This window comes from Argentina anserina, chromosome 6 (genome assembly GCF_933775445.1).
Source record: "Argentina anserina chromosome 6, drPotAnse1.1, whole genome shotgun sequence".
Classification (NCBI taxonomy): domain Eukaryota; kingdom Viridiplantae; phylum Streptophyta; class Magnoliopsida; order Rosales; family Rosaceae; genus Argentina; species Argentina anserina.
Window position 1 is genome coordinate 22477323 of NC_065877.1, and position 24592 is coordinate 22501914.

General features: G+C 37.3%; 1 pseudogene; it reads right to left on the reverse strand.

Moving 5' to 3' along the window:
• Window positions 1–6843: 6843 nt before the first annotated feature.
• Window positions 6844–19047, reverse strand: LOC126798963 (glycerol kinase-like; annotated as a pseudogene).
• Between the last annotated feature and the right edge of the window lie 5545 nt (window positions 19048–24592).

Here is a 24592-nt window from a genome sequence, read left to right on the forward strand (position 1 = left end):
TCTATTCTTCTAGGCTATTGGTGCACTGGTTCGAATCCTTATGGCAGCAAAGTTTTTTTTTTATTGAAGATCTTACATAATCAAGTTTGTAACTTTTTTAAATTGTTTCATCAGAAAAAAAAAACACATTTTGTAAAGAAATTACTTCAAGTTTTTTCATAACCATCCTCATTATTATATGGTTGAAAAATTTGTGCACCAGTAAACTAAATGTTTTGGCTCCTCCACTACATGGATTCATGCATGACCGTGGAAATTAAGCAGGAGCAATATATATGTTGTTTATTTGGGAAACAAATAAGTATGTTTTAATTAACGTTGATGCTTTCATACAATTTCAATTCCTCTGAATTTTGTCTTTCATTGGGGATTTTTAACCTCTTTTTTTTTCAACCCGATTCTTTCGCTTCTCGAGTGGTATACATGGATATGATTTCCCTGGTATCGAGTTTTCGGAGTGGCCAGGAGTGCCGATGTTACCATCCTTAGCCATTGTGTGTAGCTACAAGTTAAAAAAAAGAAGACAAACATTGGTTTGCGACGTAAGTTGTTGTTTATACCACCGGTTTGTGACTGAAATTGTCACTTATACCATTATGACGGAATTTGTCACAATTTATTGAATTGAGTTACCATACTATGAGACTTGACCTCCAATTCAGTACTTGGAAGTTGTATCAGATTTTGATACATAATGAATCTTCCCTCTTGTTGACCGCAGCATGCGCCTGAAATTTGACATTTTCATGTTGGATGTGTTTATGCACCTAGTCCAAATTAATTTCTTTTGGTGCAACATCGTTTCATTGAAAGACAGAAACATAATGGTCAAAATATACAAGAGCGAGATATGAGAAGTTCTTGAAACAAGACACTCATTATATGGAAGAACATGAGAATATCTTCTCACTATTACGGATTATAAGCAATTATAGATTGCGGTTATAAAATGAAAAGAATGAAGTATAAAACTTCGGTTAATAGTCTGAATGACTACATATCCGTTTATTCCCAAGTTACTGTGACTAATGTTACTTAATCGATGCATTATTAAATTGGTTCATAGTCAAGACCTTAATCTAATTGTTGGCTATAAAATTCTCATATAGTTCAAGTAAACGAACATACGAGAATGTCTCGATGCATTTATGATTTCATTACCAAAAGCAATATGTTAATGCACTGTAACGCATTACATATTACATGACACTACCTACATAAGTCCACGGTTTTAATTGTGGCATAAGATTGATGTCTTGTTATGACATATTTTCACTTTTTTTGTGATAATTTGTAGTGTTACACGTCATGTAATGCACTATATATTATACCGTTCTAAAATATGGATGTTTTCACAAAGTTCGAATTGAACTAACGCTCGTCCAAGATTAGGGGAGTGGCAAACTATAACAGGTTTAAGAGCTACGGCCTTGGCGGTATCGATAAGATGTTCCGTCCACCGCCCAGTTTTACCCCTAATGACATCAAAAATTGGTCAATCTCTTGTCTCGTCCCCTTAGCGGTATGGATTTAGTTTTTAATCCTTTGTGACTATGATGACTAGATCATCATATAGAATCATGAGCGGTTTACATTCTCAAGTTTAAATGCCTTATGTCATTATGATTCAAGTCACATTTTTTTATGCATCAAGAGAGCAATTGAACCTATGAAATGATTTTTGTCATAGTAGTTGTCTACGTTGATGAATTCACAATGATAAAAGCTCCCTTGACAAGCATTGTCAATTCTTCTTTTAGTCTCTTGGCTTGAACCATTATAGAAGGTGCTCAACAAAAGCCACTTCTTCACACCATGATTAGGACAATTTTGCTCCATGTCCTTGAATCTCTCCCAAGACTTATGAAACAATTCCGATGGGAACTCTTGGTAAATCATGAGGGAGTTCCTTAATGCATTACTCTTGGATGGTGAAAAGTACTTCTTGAGAAATGTGGCATTCATCACATCTCATGAGGTGATACTTGCCGCCAGAATCTTGTACAACCAACCTTTTGCTTTATCCTTCAATGAGAAAGGAAAAAGTCTTAGCCTAAGATTGTCTTCATCAATACCGTTGAGTTGGACCGTCGAGCAAACTTCATTAAATAGCTTGATGTGTTTGAATGGATTACCAGCAAAACCACCATTAAAAGCCGGTATAAGTTGCAAAGTGTTTGGCATGATATGGAAGGCATGAGCACATGCTGCTAAGACAATGAAACTTGGATGATTTGTGAAAGTGGGAACTGTATAGTCCTTCAATGGTCTTGGTGCATCAACCATATTTTCCAAGGGAACGTTAACCATTGGTCTCATTCTATAAATAAGAGTGATGGTCTTATCGGGAATAGCTTCTTCCTTTTCACTATCCGAAACAATAAGATCTTGAGCATCACTTGGAGTGCTTGGAGGAGATAAATGTTCTTCACTTGATTTACCAATGAGATTCATAAACACATATAACCATTCAAAGTAAAGATAAGAACACAAGTTGACACACAAAATTTGAAAATAAAACTGAAACATGGCAAACGATCGATCGATCGTTTTAGGGAAAAACCTGAAAAATAGAAAAATTTACAAACATAAGTAAAATTCTAGCTTCCCTAAAGGCAAACCGATTTAGGAATTGGATTTTACTCCGAGGTTTCGACAACGGCGCCAAAAACTTGTTGACTCAGAGGTCACCCTCAAGTATAAGGGTTAAGTTATAGTGTAGGGGATTGTGAGTAAGGGATGTCGTACCCAAGGGATTGGAAAAACCCTCTCTAGCTAGGAAAACCTAAGGGATGCTAGAATAATATGTAAATGTACAAATCACAAATCAAGGCTCACAAATGAACCCAAATTCATGGTGGATATATGCAAGATGGTGTAGTGATTTAAATTTGTTTCGGATGTGGAGTTACTTTTAAAAACTAAATGACCACTTAAAATGTAAATTAGGCTATACTAAACTAGATGTGATGAAATTGATGGAAGTTAGGACTTAAGATTTCCACTTCTAGCTTCTCTTGTGAACAATGATGCTACTAAATTGAAGGATGCCACTCTAGCTAACCAATTTCTCTCCTTGTATCCCTCTCGGGTATGACAAGGAACAATCTGCTTTGTTGGTATCAAGCAACCTCTCTCGGGTGTAGTACTTAACTACTCAATGTCATGCATATGAATTCGGTTATTTATCAAATACATTACCGTAAGTGCATAAAGTTTGGAGATGAAGAAATCATGCAAACCAACCATGCTTATCTCTACGTGATTGTAGTTCACAACTCTAACAGGCACATATGATATGTTATCATGCTTTAAACAACTAAGGTTAATCAAGCCTTAATCATTCATCATGTCATGGCAAATAATCATATACAAATTGATTAAGTTTAAGCATGAATGTTCAACTTTTGAACTAGTATATTAGAGTGCTAATAAAAGGTGCATCAAACAAAATATTTATATCAATGTCATACAAGATTGACTAGGGCTTTCACCCTAGCCCCAACAAATTAACTACTCAATCATAACCAAATACACAAGCTTCAACATGTTTATGAAAATCAAAGTAAAGAGAGAGTAGAGAGATGAATAATGAATATCAAGTTGAGGACATGTGGATGAACTCATGGAGATCTTGACATGGTGGTGATGGAGATCCTCAAATGATGCTAGACTCCTTTTCTTCCTCTTTGCTTGATGATGGTGTATGAAAAATAGTGGATGATGAAATGATGAAAACTTGATATTTGGGTAGATGGAAATGTTCTCTTCCTCTCTTTCTCTTGGTTTTGGTGGTGGAAATGGTGTATTTGGAGATGGTGATGATGGAGGTTTTTATAGAGGAGAATGATGGTGGAAAAAGTAGAGAAAAGTGAGAGATAATGGTATAGTGAGTGGGGTGGTCATGGAGAAAGTGAGTGATAAAGGAAGGAAGTGGATGATAAAGAAGTGGGTGATCATGGAAGGAAGTGGGTGATCATGGAGAAAGTGGGTGATAAATGAAGGAACATGGAAGAAGTGTGTGATCATGGAAGGAAGTGGTTGATCATGTAAGAAGTTGATGATCATGGAAGAAGTGGGTGGATGGCTAGGTAATGATGGACCTAGAGGTGATGATTATACTCAAAATTAAATCAGATTTATTTGCATATAATATATGTGTGGATTTTTTGGACAATGAGGAGCCATGATTTTTATGAGAAAGAGAGAAAAGTGGTGTAGTTAAATCTCAACTAAAAAGATAAGATCTAGTTGTGATAGAACATTGTGTTGCTCATCCATAAAATAGGCCGGAAAATGCATGGCACCACTAAAAGTGGTGATGCTCGGAATATTGCCGGGACTTGTCGTTTTTCTCTTATTGTTAAGATATTCTATAAAACATGGAAATAAATTAGTCTAAATTAAATTAATCACATAGAATAAGTAAATTACATGTTTTAGGGCATTAGAATATATGAGAATTATGATCCAACAGACAAGTAAACTGATAGTCATACTACCAGCCACACTACCAGTCACACTAACTTTGAGTTGTGACGGGTAATATGATAGTTACACTGTCACACTACCAGTCACACCACTAGTCACAAAAACATTGTTCTATGACAAGTAGTGTGACCGGTAGTGTGACAGGTGATGTGATTCTTGACAACAAAGAGGTATGAGGAAAAGCTTCGGCGGAGGCGAGGGGCAGTGGTGGTAATGGATGTCAAGGTGGTGAAAGGTTGGAATTTGGATTCTGATGGGCACCCAAAAATTGCTTTGGGCACCCAGCTCCTCTGTTTATCACCTTAATCTCGAGACAGTGACACCAACCTCCTAGTCCAAGTCCAATCCTAGTAGCTCTCTCCGGCCGGAAGCTCCATCACTCAATCTTCACCCTCCTTCGATTCCTCCGCGCCGACGACTAGATTCAATCTGAACCGGATCTCCACACCCATCCTCTGCTTACATTTTGCAATCTCAAGGTCAGAATGCTTGAGGACTATTCGGTCTCCGTTTTCGGCATGCTCTCTGACTCTGACATCCACTGGTAGGGCGCCGCTGCCCCTAATTTCAACAACCTCATCGTCGACGACGTTGTTACAAATCGAGAAATTATCGTCGATCGAGGAATTCTCCTCCCGCTGCCGACTCCTTTCCCTTCTCCGGTCAACTCAGCGAGATCCGCTTCTGTTACCAACTCCTTCGCCACTGGTTTCCACCTTCGATCACTTAAGTTCATGAATCGCCGCACACGTCGTGGTTGGGTCCAAACCAAAATAACGAGATCCAGACTTAGAACACCAATGGCAGACATGTAAATTTTGCCAACTTCGTGGGCAATGATTTAGACTTTTTAATTATTTGACTTTTTTTTCAAACTTTACTTGACCTTTTTCTAATTTAGTTTTTAGAAAATGAGTTTTTTTTATAAGAAGCTCTATTTTTTTTAGAGGTTTGGTGTTTTTATCTTTTCTAATAGTGAATTTTAAGAGGATATGTTAGGATTTTGGGAAAGAGTGGTTAGGGAAATTGAACTAAGAAGAGGCCTTAGAATTAATTGGGTAACGAAGTTGAAGAAGTTGACTTTTAGTTTGCTTCCATCGATAATAAAGTTGCAAGGCGGACAAAAATATGTTTCTAAAATTACAAGATGACTGTTTTTCTTACGGACTATATACTGATATTAGATTGGTAATGAATGTGAGACACCTTTTAAAATTTCTCAAATTTGAGATACCAAAAATTAGGATGAACCGATGATGTGTTGTTGCATGAACTGATAACAATAACGATTGTATTTGGTTTCTTTGTTCAGACTCTTGGGTGGCCTCGCCACTATTTAAATCAGACATTGACATCATTGTTATCAATCATAAGCCACTGATGCCCAAAAAAACCCAGATTCTCCGTTCTTGCCGGACCTCCTATAAGCATCTCAATATTTTATTACACATGGTTTGCTTCTTTAATTAATCGATTACACCCATAACTGAACTCAGATTAAAACCATATATGCTCACCACCGCTCCTTTCTAGAGTTTTCGACACTCTTAATCCTTAAGTTGAAAACTGTTCTGTTTCAGTCTCCTCTTTGGAGCCCTAAACGGCGTCCTCTTTTGATCAATAATGTAGGTCGGAAAAAATCATATTTGAACGAAACTGCACCACGTACAGCCCACGATACAGTAATTGCATCTCTAGACGTCACTGCCACGTCTCTCACACCACCAGTCTTTCCCAAGGGGGGAGCGGCGCCGTTAATTTGAAACTCGAGGTTTCTTTCTTCACGGTCGCTCATATGTCCTTTTAATCTGAAAACCATAGCTAGCGCTCGTGTTAGGGTTTCCAACCTTGTAATACAAAATTAATTAATTAATGAATGATTTAATCAATGGATGGGAAATTTAGAAGCCATAGTAGATTCATAAGAAATTTTAAAAGCCTAGTAGTGGTATCATTACAAAAGTGCGCTTAGATATCCAAATTAAACAATGCCAGCAAGGCAGTGGAGAGTGGAGAACGTATATAGCAGAGCGTTTCAATGTCAAATTGTCAGTTGCTCGTAACAAAATGATGTTTATAATTTTCCTTTACTTTGATAACCTAATTGATACCAGTACGCTCATCATTAGGCAATAGCTAATAGAGAGATTACCATGTCTTGGTTTCTTTGTAGTTTGAGTACTGACACTTTACAACAATTAGATATTTGAAATAACTTTACTATCATTCACAAAGATGTAAGCTAGAAAACTACGTACATTGCAGAATCGACCAAACAAGAAAGGGAGGTATATAGAAAAATAGTATTAAAAACCAACATGGATCGGAGTGAGGAGATGCTCTGCATCAAAGTCAAAGATCGGCCAAATCAAAGGTCCTTGAAAGTTGAAACGGCTTTGCACCATGACTCCAACTTCTTCAGAATCAAAGATCTCTTTTTCAGTCCAAACACCAACAGCTAACCTAGCAGCATAAGCTGCACCTAGAGCTGTTGTCTCAGTGTCCGCTGGCCTTACAACTGGGGTACCCATCAGGTCCGCCTAAAAACGCAACCAATAACATGAAGAACAAGATCAAATCATTATCAATAATAATAAGAAAATAATGAACAGACATGCAACGTACGTTAGACTGGCCAATCTGATAATAGAAACAAAATCCTGACCTGGATCTGCATGAGAAGGTTATCAACAGCAGCGCCACCATCCATTCTGAGCAAGAACTCTCCCTTGTCATTTTTATCCTCTCCCTTCTCTGCAGTATCTTTGTGCATTGAATCTAGCACATCTTTCACCTGAAAACACATACTCTCAAGCACTGCTCGAGCAAGGTGCTCCTTGTTCGTAAAGATTGGTATGACAATACAAACTCCACGAGCATCATCACGCCGGAAAATTCTACATTACTGGGCTGTATCGCATACAGTGAGTTTTAGAATAATATTAGCCGTTTGATCAGCAATTAATCTAATTGTTAAAAATATTCAAGGAAATCTTTAACTTGTTTACCCGGTCACAATCTAAAAAACCAAAAATGACTCTTCCTAATTCAGTTTGACAAGAAAGAAGGAAGGTAATTAACGCTAGGAGAAAAAAAAAACGAAGAAGGAAGAGTTAACGATAGGAGAAAAAACGAAGAAGATCGAGGTACAAGGCACCGCAGTGGGCGTGCACAGAAAGAGAAAGAGAGAAGAACCTAGTCTAATTAATTGATTAGAATTGAGTACAGGTTGCAATTATATCCCGACTGATTTAGACGTGGGTGTTTGGTATTTGCAGCGGCAAGGAAACAATTGTTTTGGTGAATTCTTATTCACTTCCATACAGCTTCAGATTCTAATTTCCCAATTCCAATTCAAAAGTTAGGTCATCCCATTCAAAGTTTCAAAGTCCAGTATGTAGTTTTGATAAGGAAGAGAATTTGTCATCTATCTTAGAGCTGATGTATCATTGATAGGACTCGATCTGTTTACAATACTAAAGGTTATTGTTGAAATTACAAGGATAAAATCATATTTACAAGTTTATAACGCACTTTATACACCTTGTCTAAAATAAAAAACACAACAATTCATTATACAATTTTGACAACGAATGTCTGGTATAGGTGGTAAACATGTGTTTACATTCATGTAATATAGTGCTAGAATGTGTAATTGAGTGGTACAATTTATAATTTTCCTTAATTAAGAAAATAATCACATTTGCACACAATATTGCTTATTCGGAATACTAAGATAAGTGATAAAAGCTTTGTAATAAATGCCATATATGTTGTAATTATAAGGCCAAGATCATTTTTACATGTATACCTCTTAATTTACAAATTTGAAGACGAATTTGTTGTAAATATGGTAAATTTTCATATTTACAAAAAAGAGTCGATGTGTCCTCTTTCATATAATAGAGTGCTTAGTTTTATAATTGGATGGTATTTTAAATTAATAAGTTTTTCATAACATTATTACTAATACGACAATGGATAAAAGTTTTTATAATAAGTGTTAAATACGTTATAATTATAAGGATATGATCATATTTTACATGTTCATGACTTATTTTACAAATTGAAGACAAACATGTTGTACACACAGTAAATTTCTGTAAATTTCTATATTTACACAAACTAGTCCATATATCCTCATTCATGTAATAGAGTGCTTGATTTTATAATTTGATAGTTTTCAGTCATTATGTTTTTCCTAACGTTATTACGAATACGAGGATAATTGATATAAAAAATTGTAATGAATATTCTATAAGTTGTAATTACAAGATCAAGATCATGTTTAAATGTTCGTGACTCATTTAACAAATTTAAATATGAATGTGTTGTAAATATCATAAATTTTCATATTTACATAAATTAGTCCATGTGTTCTCCTTCATTTAATAAAGTGCTCGATTGTGTAAAAATATCATAACTCTTGTATTTACATATTTTACTAATAAATTATGAAAATTATTATGATTCTGATTATAAATGATAATTTTGTTCTCATTTGGTTTGATTAATATGTTCATGACCTCTATTACATATACTTCAACAAAATTACTAATACGACAACAAATGTGTTGTTAAAATTGTAAAAAATAAAAATAACACATGTCATAATTTTATTGGGTAACTTGACGATTAGTCATTCAAGTTACAAGGGTTATATATATAAAAAAATGTTGGTATGTAGTACTGGTGGGTACTATAGTCACGCCACCAGGGAGAAAATAATCCATTAAAGGCAGGCACAAAATGAACCGCACCAGTAGACTCAACCTGTGCTGCTAGTGCCTCAACATCATTAGCAGTCTTAATAATCTTAAGATTGTCTCTAAGCCACTGAACTGCAGCGCCAGCAACAGCAATGGATCCTTCTAGAGCATAATTTACCGGAGCTTTAGGTCCAAGTTTGAATGCCAAAGTGCTAAGAAGCCCATGCTTCGACACATTTATCTCTTCACCAGTGTTGAGAAGAATGAAAGCACCAGTTCCCTAAGTGCTTTTGGCCTCTCCTTTCCTGCAAGCCTGACCTAACATTCCGCATGTTGATCCCCTAAACATCCTGAAATTGGGATCCCAGCAATCGGCCATCCCTTGGCAATATTTCCAATGATCTCTGAGTTACTGACAATTTTGGGAAGCATTGTAGAGGAAATTCCCAAGGTCTCCAACATAGATTGATCCCACTCAAGAGTCTTGAGACTCATGAGCATAGTGCGTGACGCGTTGGAGAAATCTGTGACATGTATCCCTCCGTTGAGACCGCCGGTTAAATTCCAAATTAACCAAGTGTCCATAGTTCCAAAGAGAGCATCGCCTGATGTAATAGCCTCCTTAACATTATCATCATTCTGCATCAACCATAGTAGCTTCACTGCACTGAAATATGTGCTAATGGGCAATCACATATCTCTGAAAAATGATTACTTCCCCCCAGATAATTTTTTTCTCCAATTTTCTGGCAGCAAAACAACCACAAACACACAATCATTTTAGTCTTCATCCTTTCAAAACCAAAAATCATTATTCTTCATTGTGAATCGCCTGATTGTATTATCAACTCCGAACATGGTTACAATTGTATTGAATGATTTCATTGGTTTCATTGTGGGATGCAAGTTCCTATCATTTGCTGCAAGGATGCAAGTAGAGCTGCAGCCTTTCTACAGGTTGTGTGTCGTTCAACCCTGTTAGTGTCGTTTGCAGTTTATGGCTTGGTGGTCGTTTGTGCAAGTTCTTGTCGTTTTTTCTCCCTCAGTGCATTAATTGCAGATCATGCAGTTGTTGTGGTTTATGCACGAAATCTTCTTGTGTCAAATCTATTTCTTCTGTTTTCCTTCTTTTGATGTACAGTGATTAGTGGTTAGTGCACAGTTGTTAGTATGGTGTAGTTGAGGTTATCATGTAGTGTAGTAGTTAAAGTTGTTTTCTTTTCTTGTATTAAAAGAGGCAGCCTCTGTCTTTGTTCTTAGTTTTAAGTAAGAAGTTGACAGCTGAATCAAAGCATTGTATTTGCTACAACTCATAGTCATCTTATTCATAATTTCTTCATGGTATTAGAGCAGTGATCCATATTGGACATGTTTCTGTCCTTCATTATCAATTGTTTCATCTCCAGTTTTTTTCTTCTTCTGTTCATTATGACTAGTTGTAATAACCCTAAATTTTTAAATAATGTTAGTTTGATTTGGAATTCGATAAAATTTCGAATTTTATTAGAATGAACGTATTTGGTTGCGACGTTAGTAAACGAGAAACGGAAACGTTCTCGGAACGTTTAAATTGAAAAACGTTACATTTCCGTAACGTTTATATCGACTTTTATTCCGTCGATCGGTTGCAAAAACTTCCTTCACGAAAGTTGTAGAGCTCGTCGATACGAGTGCGTGGACATGTGACACGTTCGAATCGGACGACGGATGTAAAAGTTATTAACGTCGGAAGTTAGTTTCCGATTTGGAAACGAGTATAAATAGAATGTTTTGTGATTAGGGTTTCCACTTTTGGAAACCCTCAGTTTCTCTCCGCCTCCCTCTCACTTTCTCTCTCTCTCACCCGACCCTCTCTTCCTCCCTCCCTGCCGAATCGCTCCCTCCCCGATCACCGCCCTCAGACCTTCGTGGATTGCACCGCCACCCTCTACGGCCTTGCGAGCTCCCCCGCGAACGACCCCGAGTCCTCCGCTCCGTACCTCGCCGCCACGAGCTTCAACCAGAACCAAGCTCGGAGCTTACCGCCGCACCTCGCATCGTCACCTACGAAGATAGGGCACGAGGACTAGCTCGCTGTCGCCGCATCTCCTACTCCACCTGCGACCAAGCAAGGCGCAGATCGAAGCACCATCACACCCTCGGCTCGATTCGACTCCGCCGTGCTCACAAGCCTCTCCGGTGGTCTACACGGCATCGCTGCACCCCCACGAGGTAAGGGTTCGATTGATAGATCGATTGATGTGCTTGATTTATGAATCGGAGTTGTTTTGGGGAGAAATCGGAGGGGGAGGAGATTTGGGGTTACCGCCGCCTAGAGGCGGCGCGTGGGAGTGAGTAGGGTAGCGTAGGAGGGATCTGAAGCCGTAGGAAGGTAGAGGAGGAGGAGGGGGAGAGTTTGGAGGCGGCGGTGGCGTGATACGCGCCGTGGTTAGCCTCGGCGCGTGGGCCCCACGCGCGGCCCGCCGGAGGTGGCGCGTGTGCCACACGCGCTGCCACGTGCGGCGGTGGAAACAGTTTTAACAGAAGGGTATTTTGGTAATTTACTGTGTACGGTAAATGTAAATGTAATTTTTATTTACTACGGTAAATGTAATTAAATCTTACCTTCGGTAAATGTAAATATAAATTACTTTCAGTAAATGTAAAAAGTAATTTTGTAAAAGGGTAATTTAGTAAATTCTATTTACTGAGTTTGTATTTACATTTAAATCGTACGTATACGTACAGAAATACGTATTAATATTTATACGTATAGAAATACGTATATAATATTTATACATACAGAAATACGTATTAGCATTTATACGTACAGAAATACGTATTAATATTTATACGTACAGAAATACGTATTAATATTTATACGTACAGAAATACTTAGTAATATTTATACGTACAGAAATACGTATATAATATTTATACGTACAGAAATACGTATTAATTGCATATTTGTACAGTATCCGGGAATAGTAACAGTGAATAGTACCACTGAACAGTAACTTCGTAAAACCGAAAATTGCTGAACAGTAACCGATTATTACTGTTTCGGCATTTAAAGGTTACGAAACGATTCTAAATTCTTTTCTTATCTTCTCAAGGTGATCGTTAAACCGAGGAAATGAATTATCATCTGGAACTGTGGAATTACGCTCGAGTCGTTAATGTGAGTAAAATCTCACTGAATTACGAATCTACCCTCGTGGTGATTCAACATTTTTGCAAGTGTGTTTATCAAATGAATTACAACATGTATATAATTTAGTGGACTACATATATACAGTATAATGGTAATAAGTACATATATATATATAGTTCATTAAATTACGTACTGTTATTAATTCATTAACAATAGTCATTTCGGTGACGGAAAATTGTGCATGAGTATGTGATTTAAATGGTACAATATGATGTGAGAATATTGTACGTAATTCTTCAGGTGTTTATGAAATATGACATGTATAGGATATAGTGGACTATGTATATATTGTATAAATGGTAAATAAATACGAATATATATAGTTTGCTATATAATATACTGTTATGATTTTTATTGTGGTGATATCGTGAAAGTTTTAAAACGTACAATATGATGAGTGATTATTGTACGTGATTTTAACATTGAGATTGTTAAAATGTTGATTTGTCTTCGGACGTGATTTGGTACAATATGATGTGAGATTATTGTACGTGTTGGCAAGTCGGAACCTAGCCTTTGGCCGGGCGAAAGTTACGATACAGTTAGAGCTCTAGTCTGTCTGCCTTAGTACTGCATGCGAGGTAACGGGTGGTTATCTGCTCATGGGTACTCGGTGTATTTTGGATGTTGGGTAGCGGGTGGCTATCCAATATCAACGGTGTATTACGAGAGGGGTAACAGATGTGTACCAGCGTTCTTGGTACCCGTATTATAAATGCATTGGGTAACCAGAAGGGTTACTCAATTTCCTCATGAACGTTTTATTTCATATTTCTTTGGGTCAACCAGATGGGCTGACGAGTGACTCATGAGGGCATTTATATTTGTTTTTTTGTGATCTTTCGTATATTTTGATATGCGAATTATATTTTGATTTTACTCATACGAGCTGTAAAGCTTACCGGGTTTGTGTTTACAATCCCGGTGCACCAATTCGATGGTGTAGTGGATGACTCCGCAGGTGTAGATTGGCGGGAATTGACGAACCGCTCAGAGGACTTGAAGTGATTTACCTCCAGCTGGTGTGAGGATTTTGTGTGACTATTTTGTGAGAGATTGTGAGGATTACTACATTCCAACTTACGTAATGTAAATTATAAATTTGGGTTGTAATAATTGGTGTTCTGAGTTGTATTGATAACTCAGTGATGATCCGCTGTGCACTTAAATGATTTCGATTTTATTGAGATTATTTTGTGTTTAACGACTTTAGAATTTTGAGTTTTTAAGCTCGAAATTTTAGGGTCGTTACACTAGTGGTAACAGAGACAAAGATGATGCCTCTTCATCTAGAGTTGAGACTGTTGACACCAACACCTCTACTCATCTCATATCCTCATTGTTGAATGAATTCAACTACATTTCATGGTCAAATGCCATGATTCTTGCTATTGGTGGCAGAAATAAGCTTGGATTCATCAATGGGAAGATCAAGATGCATTCAGCCTCCACTCCTGAGTTTGACACTTGTCAACCTCAAGATCAACTGGTTAGAGCTTGGATCATCAATTCCATGGAACCAAGGCATCACCAGATATTTCAGTTCTATGATTCTGCTGCTAAGATGTGGAATGCTATCAAGGAGTTTTATGGTGATCTCAACAACTCTGCTCGAATTTTTCAAATCAAGCAAGAAATTGCAGCCATTCAACAGGGTAATCTCACCTTCATAGAGCACTATGGTAATCTCACATCAAAATGGAATGAGCTTGAGATCTACAGGCCTCATACCACTAACTCTGCCATGATCTTAAAAAGAAGAGAAGAAGACAAGATCTTCGAGCTTCTGATTAGCCTTAGACCTGAGTATGAGGATCTTAAAAGCCATATTTTAATGTCTTCAGAGCTTCCTTCTCTTAACTCTGTCAATGCCACTATTCAAAACGAATAAACCAGAAAGAAAATTATGAATGCAGGTGTAGCTGTTGCTTAAACGCAAGTTACTAAAAGTAGAGCCTTTGCTAGTAGCAGGACATATAGAGGCAGAAGGCCTAATTTGAAGTGCACACATTGTGAGAAAATTGGTCGAACTTGGATTGGTCATCTCAAAGAAACTTGTTGGATCCTGCATCTTGAACTCAAGCAAAAAAACTTTGGTGATGAGAGTAGATTTGGAAAAGGGAAGATGAAACAAGCATATAACCCTAAAGCTAACTGCTCAAGCTCTGCTAACAATTCCTCTGACGAGATGATAAAGTTCATGGCCAATCCTATTTCTCTCATAAATGAGTTTGCTAATTTCTTGCAACAAAAGCAATGCAGCGCTGAAAGTGATGAACACACTGCCATGCTAGGCAAATTTGCAGGTTTTCTTGCAGAAGAGAAAATTGCAGAACATGAGGACATTCTAGGTATTGTATGTGCTATTTCTACTGCTCTAAATCTTAGCAAGGATCATAATTTTTGGATTGTTGATTCTGGTGCCACTGATCATATGTCAAACAAGTCTTTTGAGTTAAAAGATTTTCATACCTTTGATAAACCTTCTCATGTATCAGTTGCTAATGGGAAAAAAGTTCATATTTTGGGAAAGGGAAAAATTTCATTGTTCTCAAGTCACAAAGAGTCATCCATTTTGTATGTGCCATCATTTCCATTCAAATTGTTATATGTGGGAAAAATCATTCAATTGCTAGATTGTCTTGTCATTTTTTCAACTCATAGTGTGGTATTTTAGGATCGTGTCACTCAGAAGAAGATTGGTGAAGGCTTCTTCCTTAATGGCCTCTATTACATCTCCACCTCCTCCAACTTTCCAAAACGTCTCCAAGCTGAAACCAAGTCTTCATCTCTGCACCACTTATGGCACATGTGTCTAGCACATCCCTCCAATCATGTTATGTCGTTTTTGTTTCCTAATGTATGTAAATCAGTTCATGACTGTGAAATCTGTCATATGTCTAAGTCAACTAGATTACCTTTTTCTAGTTCTAGTTCTAGTTCTAGAGCAACTCAACCTTTTGAAGTTGTGCATTCTGATGTATGGGGGCTTGCTAGGGTCACATATTTTGATGAATATAAATTTTATGTGACCTTTATTGATGATTTCTCAAGAATATCTTTTGTTTATCTCTTGAAACACAAGTCAAAAGTGTTGAAAAGCTTTCAAGATTTCCACCATCTGGTTAGGAACCATTTTTCTTCCAAAAATTGTGTCTTTAGATCAGACAATGGCTCGGAATACACTTCCAAAAACATGTCAAATTATCTCAGCACACACGGAATCTTGCATCAAACAAGTTGTGTAGGAACTCCTCAACAAAATGGAGTGTCTGAGAGAAAGAATAGAGACTTACTTGAGAAAACTCGTGCTTTTATGTTGCAAGCTCATGTACCTAAAAAATTTTGGTAACACTCAATTCAAACTGCTGCATATTTGATAAATCGGTTATCGAGTAGAGTGCTTGATTTTAAGTCTCCCTTTGAGGTTCTAAAGGGAAGGAAGATTGGCATTGATCATATGAAACTGTTTGGATGTATTTGTTATGTTCATGTTTAGAAATCATAGAGAGACAATCTTGATCCTCGAGCCATAAAGTGTGTCTTTCTTGGATATTCCTCCTCACAAAAGGGGTTCAAGTGCTACAGCCCAAAGACAAGGAAAGTATATGTTTTAAGAGATGTGAGATTTGATGAATCACAGTTTTTTTACCAGTTCAGTGATGCTGATTTTCAGGGGGAGCTGTTTGATACTGTAACTCCTAGGAATATTCTTGAGCATGAATTTGTCAGTCCCAACCCCAATGATGACAATGCAACTGACCATAAGTGGCTAATAATGAGATTGTTAATGATGTAGAAGAGTTACATACATAGCCGCAAATTCATGACGTTGCTCAAGAACATGATGTTTCTTCTGAGCTACCATCATCTCAACCTCGATATCCTAGTCGGACTAGGAAGACTTCTACTAAACTGGATGGTTTTGTTCATTATGTTCCAAAACACCCTCTTGGCAACTTAGTTAACTCAAACAGTGTTTCTACGCCTCATTTTGTTTTTATGTCTAACATGAATGATGTCACATAATCTAAAACCTTTGATGAAGCAGTTTCCTCTCCGGAATGGAGACAAGTTATGCAAGATGAGCTCAATGCTCTCAATGACAACAAAACTCGGAGCATTTTTCCCTTACCAAAGGGTCAGAAGGTTGTTGGAGCTAGGTGGATTTACAAAATCAAGTTTCATTCCAATGGCACCATTGAGAGATACAAGGCCAGGTTAGTAGCTCGTGGATTCACTCAAACTTTTTGTGTTGATTATAAGGAGACATTTGCTCTGGTAGCTAAGATGAATACAGTTAGGGTGTTGTTATATGTTGTTATCAATCATGGTTCGAATCTGTTTCAAATAGATGTGAAAAATGCTTTTTTGCATGGTGATTTAGAAGAGGAAGTTTATATGAGACTTCCACCTGGTCATGCTCGTGAAAAAGAACCTAGCATTGTTTGTAAGTTACACAAGGTCATTTATGGACTTAAACAGTCCCCTCGAGCTTGGTACTCCAAGTTGAGTTCAGTTCTATTTTCGGTTGGTTTCAGTCGAAGCAGAGCAGATTCATCCATGTTTATCATAAATGGTAAAGTTGGTCGTCTTATTGTCCTTGTGTATGTTGATGATTTGATTATAACTTGTGATGATGCTGATAAAATCAATGCCTTAAAGTCATCTCTTCATGCCACTTTGTCCATTAAAGATCTTGGCTCATTAAGGTACTTTCTTGGTATAGAAATGGATCAAACTCCAACTGATCTATTTTTAAATCAAAGGAAGTACATATGTGATCTATTACAAGAAGCTCAAATGCTTGATTCCAAACCAGCCAAGTCTTATCTTCCTCACAAGCTTCAGATTGATAAAGAGAGAGTTATTCTCAGTAATATTTCTGAATACCAAAAATTAGTTGGCAAGCTTATCTATCTTACAATTACTCGACCAGACATCACACATGCTGTGAGCTTGGTGAGTCAATTTATGCATGCTCCGAACAGTTATCATTTACAACTTGTTAAACGACTTCTTCGATACCTTAAAGGCACTGTGACCAGAGGCATATTCATGAGAAAAAATGGTCATTTTCATCTTGAAGGTTTTGTGACTCAGACTGGGCTGGCAATGTTGTCGATCGAAAGTCAACTACTGGTTATTGCACCTTCGTTGGAGGTAACTTAGTGACATGGAAAAACAAAAAGCAAACGGTCATAGCTCGTTCTAGTGTTGAAGCTGAATATCGAGCTATGGCTTCCGCTGCTTGTGAACTGATATGGCTGAAGTCTTTGCTTCGTGAGATGGGAATCAATTGCAACTATCCCATTACTTTGAACTATGACAATCAAGCAGCCATTCACATTGCAGTTAATCCAGTGTTTCATGAACGCACGAAACAGATTGTGGTAGACTGCCATTTTGTCAGAGATCAAGTTCAGTCCAAAGTTATTGAGACTGCTTATGTTTGTTCCTCTGATCAACTCGCTGATATTTTCACCAAAGCTCTTCCCTCTGCTCATTTGATCGGTTGTTGTCCGAGCTTGGATCAAGACTTGTCTCAATCCAAGCTTGAGGGGGAGTATTGAATGATTTCACTGGTTTCATTGTGGGATGCAAGTTTCTGTCGTTTGCTACAAGGATACAAGCAGAGCTGCAGCCTTTCTGCAGGTTGGGTGTCGTTCAACCCTGTTAGTGTCGTTTGCAGTTTATGGCTTGGTGGTCGTTTGTGCAAGTTCTTGTCGTTTCTTCTCCCTCAGTGCATTAATTGCAGATCGTGCAGTTGTTGTGGTTTATGCACGAAATCTTCTTGTATCAAATCTATTCCTTCTGTTTTCCTTCTTTTGATGTACAATGATTAGTGGTTGGTGCACAATTATTAGTATGGTGTAGTTGAAGTTATCATGTAGTGTAGTAGTTAAAGTTGTTTTCTTTTCTTGTATTTAAAGGGGCTGTCTCTGTCTTTGTTCTTAGTTTTAAGAAGTTGACAGCTGAATCAAAGCATTGTATTTGTTACAACTCATAGTCATCTTATTCATAATTTCTTCAAATTGTGAGTTATGAAAATTAAACCTAAGTTGCCATTAACAATTCCATGCAATGATTAATGGGTCAAAGTTGAAACTTGTCGAGTATCAGATAATTATTTTCAAATAATCAAACGAAGAATAGGGTTTTGAATTAGATCATCGTCGATTGAAATCCATGACTTAACCAAGGATCAATAAATACATGGTTTCAGATCTTGATTTCATATATTTCCTAAGGAGTACCTGCAAACACCACTGGTACGAGCATCCATCCAAACAATAGCAACATATAGAGATAGCCGCTGGATTTGCTCCAGACGACAGTGGTCTCTCCTTGATTGGTCAATCCAATCGCCTTCAAGCCACCCTTTACGTTGTCCACAGCCGTAGCCATGCAAAGTCTCACGTCATCCAGTATCTCCATTGGATCATGCTCCACCCATCTATCTCATACGTAACAAACAAACCAAACACATAAATCAGAGAGTTCCCTGTGCAACAACCAAAAAAAAAAGAAAGGAAAATTGGTTTACCCTGCTTCTGGATAGTATTGGGTGAACTCGATCTGGTGCATCCCAACAGGGCACGCCAAACGATCATAGATTATGAATCTGTTGCTGCTGGTTCCTTGGTCTATTGACCCAAGGCAGACAAGACTGATTTTGTTTCTTGGGGATGTGGACTATCCAAAATGTTAGCAAATGTAAATAAATTTTGAGAAGATAGCTAACAAGGAAAATTAAATTTATATCTATAATCATTTACCATCTAAACATGCAAATATACAAGCAGTGAGCAGTGCAGGTTGATTTTTTCAACGTACCCTAGCTAGCCTGCAGGTTCGAGTTTTGCTGAACCACCTTCAACTGTCATGTACTGCCACGTACGAGGCATACATTGATCATGTTTCTTTATTATCATCGCTTTGTATCGAGTTGACGTGGTGCATGCTCCTAGCTCATGCGCGGGACTTCTACCCCGAAATCCAAACTGATTTTTTATTTCTTTCCTTGAGTTATGCGAAGAAATGTTGGAAATCATGGTTTATTCAATTTAAAACGAAGAAGTAAAGAAATTGAAGTTGAGCAAAATTAGATCTCAAAAGAAGTATACTGTGTACATTCTTAGTAAGAAACAAAAGTGTACAACCTTTTATATATATATATATATATATATATATATTCCTATATAACCTATTGACAAATACACTCTTTCAATATAACCTATATTCTTAACAAGAAAGAGTGCATTATTCATATGATGTGCACATTGTCTTTAGCTAGAAAATTTGCATTATAATTTCCCTACGATTATGGTTTATACGTAAAAATTATAATTTCCATCGCCAAGAAGGTGTAGCTCAGCCTCGTCATCATCATTGTAATAACCCTAAATTTTTAAACGATATTTGAATTGAATTGAATTCTATAAAGTTATGAAATTCAATTTAAAAGGAAATTGATTGTTTGCTAACGTTACGAAACGGAAACGGAAACGTTCCGAGAACGTTTAATAAGAAAACGTTACGTTTCCGAACGAATTTATCGACTTTTATATCGTCGCTCGGTCGCGAAAACTTTCTTCACGAAAATTGTAGAGCTCGTCGATACGAGTTCGTGAGTATGTGACACGTTCGAAACGGACATCGTACGTAAAAGTTATTAACGTCGGAAGTTAGTTTCCGATTTGGAAACTGGTATAAATAGAACATTTATGAGATTAGGGTTTCCATAATTGGAAACCCTCTCTCTCCCATTCAGCCCGCCTCCCTCTCTCCCTCTCGACACTCTCTCCCGAAACCTTCGCTCTCCCTCCCCGATCTCCACCACCGCACGTCCGTGAGCCACACCGCCGGCACTACGAGCGTCGCACGGCCTCCTGCAGTCGACCCCGAGGTCGACGCACTGTCTCTCGCCGTCGTGAAGACTCGTTGCACGTCACCGAGCCAAGACCGACTGGTTCGAGCTCGTCGGCGATCCTCCGGTGCTTCCACGGCGTGATAGAGGTAAGGGTTGTGAAATTGAATGAGTTGTGATGTTGTTGTGTTGATTTTGGAGGTTTTTGTGGAGAATCGGAGGTGGATGGAGGAGAGGGATACCGCTGCTTAGAGGCGGCGCGTGTGGGAGTATGGGGCAAGCTATGGGTGGTCGGAGACCGTAGGAAGGTGGAGGAGGAGGAGAGGATGGTTTTTGGGGCGGAGGTGACGCGATACGCTCCGGTGTCGGAGTAGGCGCGTGGGCCCCACGCGCGGTCGCCGGCGAGTGGCGCGTGCACCCCACGCGCCGCCACGTGCGGCGGCGCGTGAACAGTGATTTCGAGAAGGGTATTTTGGTAATTTACTGTGTAACGGTAACTGTAAATGTAAATTTTATTTACGTACGGTAAATGTAATTAAATTTTACCTACGGTGAATGTAATTATAAATTACTTTCAGTAAATGTAAAAAGTAATTTGTAAAAGGGTAATTTAGTAAATTTTATTTACTGAGATTGTATTTACATTAAACAGTATATATACGTACAGAAATATGTATATAATATTTATACGTACAGAAATACGTATATAATATTTATACGTACAGAAATACGTATATAATATTTATACGTACAGAAATATGTATTACTGGTATATTTGTACAGTAACCGTGAATAGTAACAGTGAACAGTAACACTGAACAGTAACTTCGTAAAACCGAAAATTGCTGAACAGTAACCGATTATTACTGTTTCGGCATTTAAAGGTTTACGAAACGATTCTAAATTCTTTTCTTATCTTTTCAAGGTGATCGTTAAATCGAGGAAAGGAATTATCTTCGGGAATTGTGGAGTTACGCTCAAGTCAATAAGGTGAGTAAAATCTCACATATTTACGAATCTACCCTCGCGGTGATTCAAGATTTTTGCAAGAGTATTTAACAATGAATTACAACATGTATACAATTTAGTGGATTATATATATACTGTATAATAGTAATAAGTGTATATATATATAGTTCGTTATATTATATACTGTTATTAATTCATTAGAAATTGTCATTTTGATGACGGAAGATTGTGTATTGAGCATGTGTTGTGAAATATGACATGTATAAGATATAGTGGACTATATATATATTGTATAAATGGTAAATAAGTACGAATATATATAGTTTGCTATATGATATACTGTTATGATTTCATTGCGATTATATGGAGCATGTGATTGAATTGTACAATATGATGTGAGATTATTGTACGTGATTTTTAACATTGTGATTGTTAAAATGTGAATTGTCTTCGGACCTGATTTTTGGTACAATATGATGTGAGATTATTGTACGTGTTTGGCAAGTCGAAACCTAGCCTTTGGCCGGACGAAAGTTACGATACAGTTAGAGCTCTAGTCTGTCTGCCTTAGTACTGCATGTGAGGTAACGGGTGGTTATCTGCTCATGGGTACTCAGTTTATTTTGGATGTTGGGTAGCGGGTGGCTATCCAATATCAGCGGTGTATTACGAGAGGGGTAACAGATGTGTACCAGCGTTCTTGGTACCCGTATTATAAATGCATTGGGTAACCAGAAGGGTTACTTAATTTTCTCATGAGCGTTTCATTTCTTATTTCTTTGGGACAACCAGATGGGCTGTCCATTGACTCATGAGGGCATTTATACTTGTTGTTTTGTGATTTTTCGTATATTTTGATATGCGAATTATAATTTGATTTTATTCATACGAGCTATAAGCTTACCGGGTTTGTGTTTACAATCCCGGTGCACCAATTCGATGGTCTATGGGATAATTCCGCAGGTGCTGATTAGTGGAGGTTGAGTGACGACTACAGAGGCTTGAAGTCGTTCGTATCCTATTGTGGTGAGGTTTTAGCGTGGATTTGTGTGCGAGAATTTGTGTAATTTTATTTGTGAGATTTGTGAGTGATTTGTGAGGATTATTACACTTCCATTTTATATATGGATTATAAATTTGGGTTGTAATAATTGGTTGTCTGAGTTGTATTGAGAACTCAGAATTGATCCGCTTATACACTTAATGATTTCGATTTATTTGAGATTATTTTGTGTTTAACGACTTTAGAATTTTGAGTTTTTAAGCTCGAAATTTTGGGGTCGTTACAATAATTTCATCAGTTGGGCCGTTTGCAATGACCTTGTCCGCCACATTAGCACATGCATCATATGATTACTAAGCATCCTATATTCCTATACCATTCTTTCGGGGTATCCAAACAATTTACATCTTATCATTCTTATGAGTGACTTTATGACCATACATTGTACAAAATGGAAAAGTTATTTGGATTGTTTTCTTCTGGATATTGAGGTTTTTCTTTTATTGACACAATGACACTCATGAAATCCTCATATTGGATTGGCTAGCTAGTTTCATTCCTGGATAATGTGCGAAAGGACAATCTAATGGATTGTTAGGTTTACTAAACACATGTACATTATTATTCTCAACCCAGATTATTCCTTCATTCCTCTCCTTCATTTGGTAAAAGTAAAACACAACACTCGTCCTACTCTATAGTGGTGAGAGGTCACAACTGTATATGTGCCATTCTTATATGCTACTTTTATTCTTGATTGAGTACAAGCTTGAAGGTGAAAGGTATAGAGCGCATACACTGCACTACTAGAAGAATCTGTATGAGAATTTGGCAAAAAACTTGTAACAAGGTTCCCAATATACGCTACGTACGTAACTATCAGTAATCGAACTATGTAATCATAGCCTCATAGGAATAAATTTTTTTACCACTTTGTAAATGTGGGTATCACATATAGGTAAGTACCATAAATTTTTTTCTAAATTTAACGGGCTTGTTTTACTCTTTGGCTAGTTAATTTGGAAGTACGTACACACAAGTGACGTTAAGAAGAGGTTTGCTTTTGATAAAAAGTCTTCCATATATGGTCTTTATCTTGTATGAATGCCTGATATATACTTTCTTCTTTTTATACCTAGAAGTTCAAAAAGAGCTAGTGCAAGGAAAGGGGGAAGAAATAGCAAAGAAGCTATCCCGTGTCTCAAACGAAAAGGGAAGACTTACAGTAAAACATGAAACCACAAATGTCAAATAGTAGTTACAGTTCATGCAGAAAAACAAATCCATATGATACATCCAAAACAAAGTAAATCCCAAAAGAGAAGAAAGAAGAAGAAGAAAAAAGAGTGTGCAGTAAAGAAACTAAAGAGTGAACAAGAATTAATGTATCCCAGTCAACAATATAGACCTGAAAGAATTAGGCAACTTCTTCTCTAGAATGTCAAAGCTCATGCCAGCAACTCAAAAATTGAAATACAGAGATTATTTTTGCAGAAGACACGAGCCAAGTACTGACTTTCCTCCCAAGAGTGACCAAGTCCACCAAGAGATGCCAATGTTCTTTTGTTTGCTTTCCGTCAATATGCGTCGATATATTCACCTTTAAATAGTGGCCAGTCTTTCTTAATTAGCATTTTCTGATTTTCACAACTTCAAAATCTTTGTCAACAGTTACAAACAAAGTTATCATTGTTGTGAATTATTGCAAATTCATTTGTCATGCTTCTAATTATTACCTCCATCGCAAAATGATGAGAGTCCATGCTTGTCCTTCACTCAAGCTTTTAGCTTAAATTTCAAAAATCGTTGACAAATTAGCAAACTGGGAATTAATAAGGTCATCAATAATATATGTTGGCAACAAATCGTAGCATAGTTCTTAAACGTTTGACAGTCGTCACACGGTTCCTCTCTCATGTATATACGAAAAATGAGTATTTTGACAACGCATGTACGAATGCTTCACCTAGGTGCGATCGTTCTCTTTTTTAATTCGTGCGATCGTTCTTACATGCATCTACCGTCAATAATCAACTACGATTTGTATGTTTTTTGCATTACGTAAACATTTTCTTTACATAATGATATTGTAGATGTACGTATGATGTACTCTGCAAGTGCTTAGGTTTGTTGTTGTCCAACAAATTTCCTCAAGTATATCATTTATCTAATTATCTGAAGTTCTTAACGTACAATATCATGCCTATCGAATTATCGATCAATATGCTCGACTTGACTCAACGACAGCAAGTAAAAAAGCGGAGTCTATCTGAGGCTGACTTCCGCCGTATATTCTGACTCTTCCACCACACACTACCTCCCATCATAAAGCAAAGCCACGGAATAATAAGAACCCC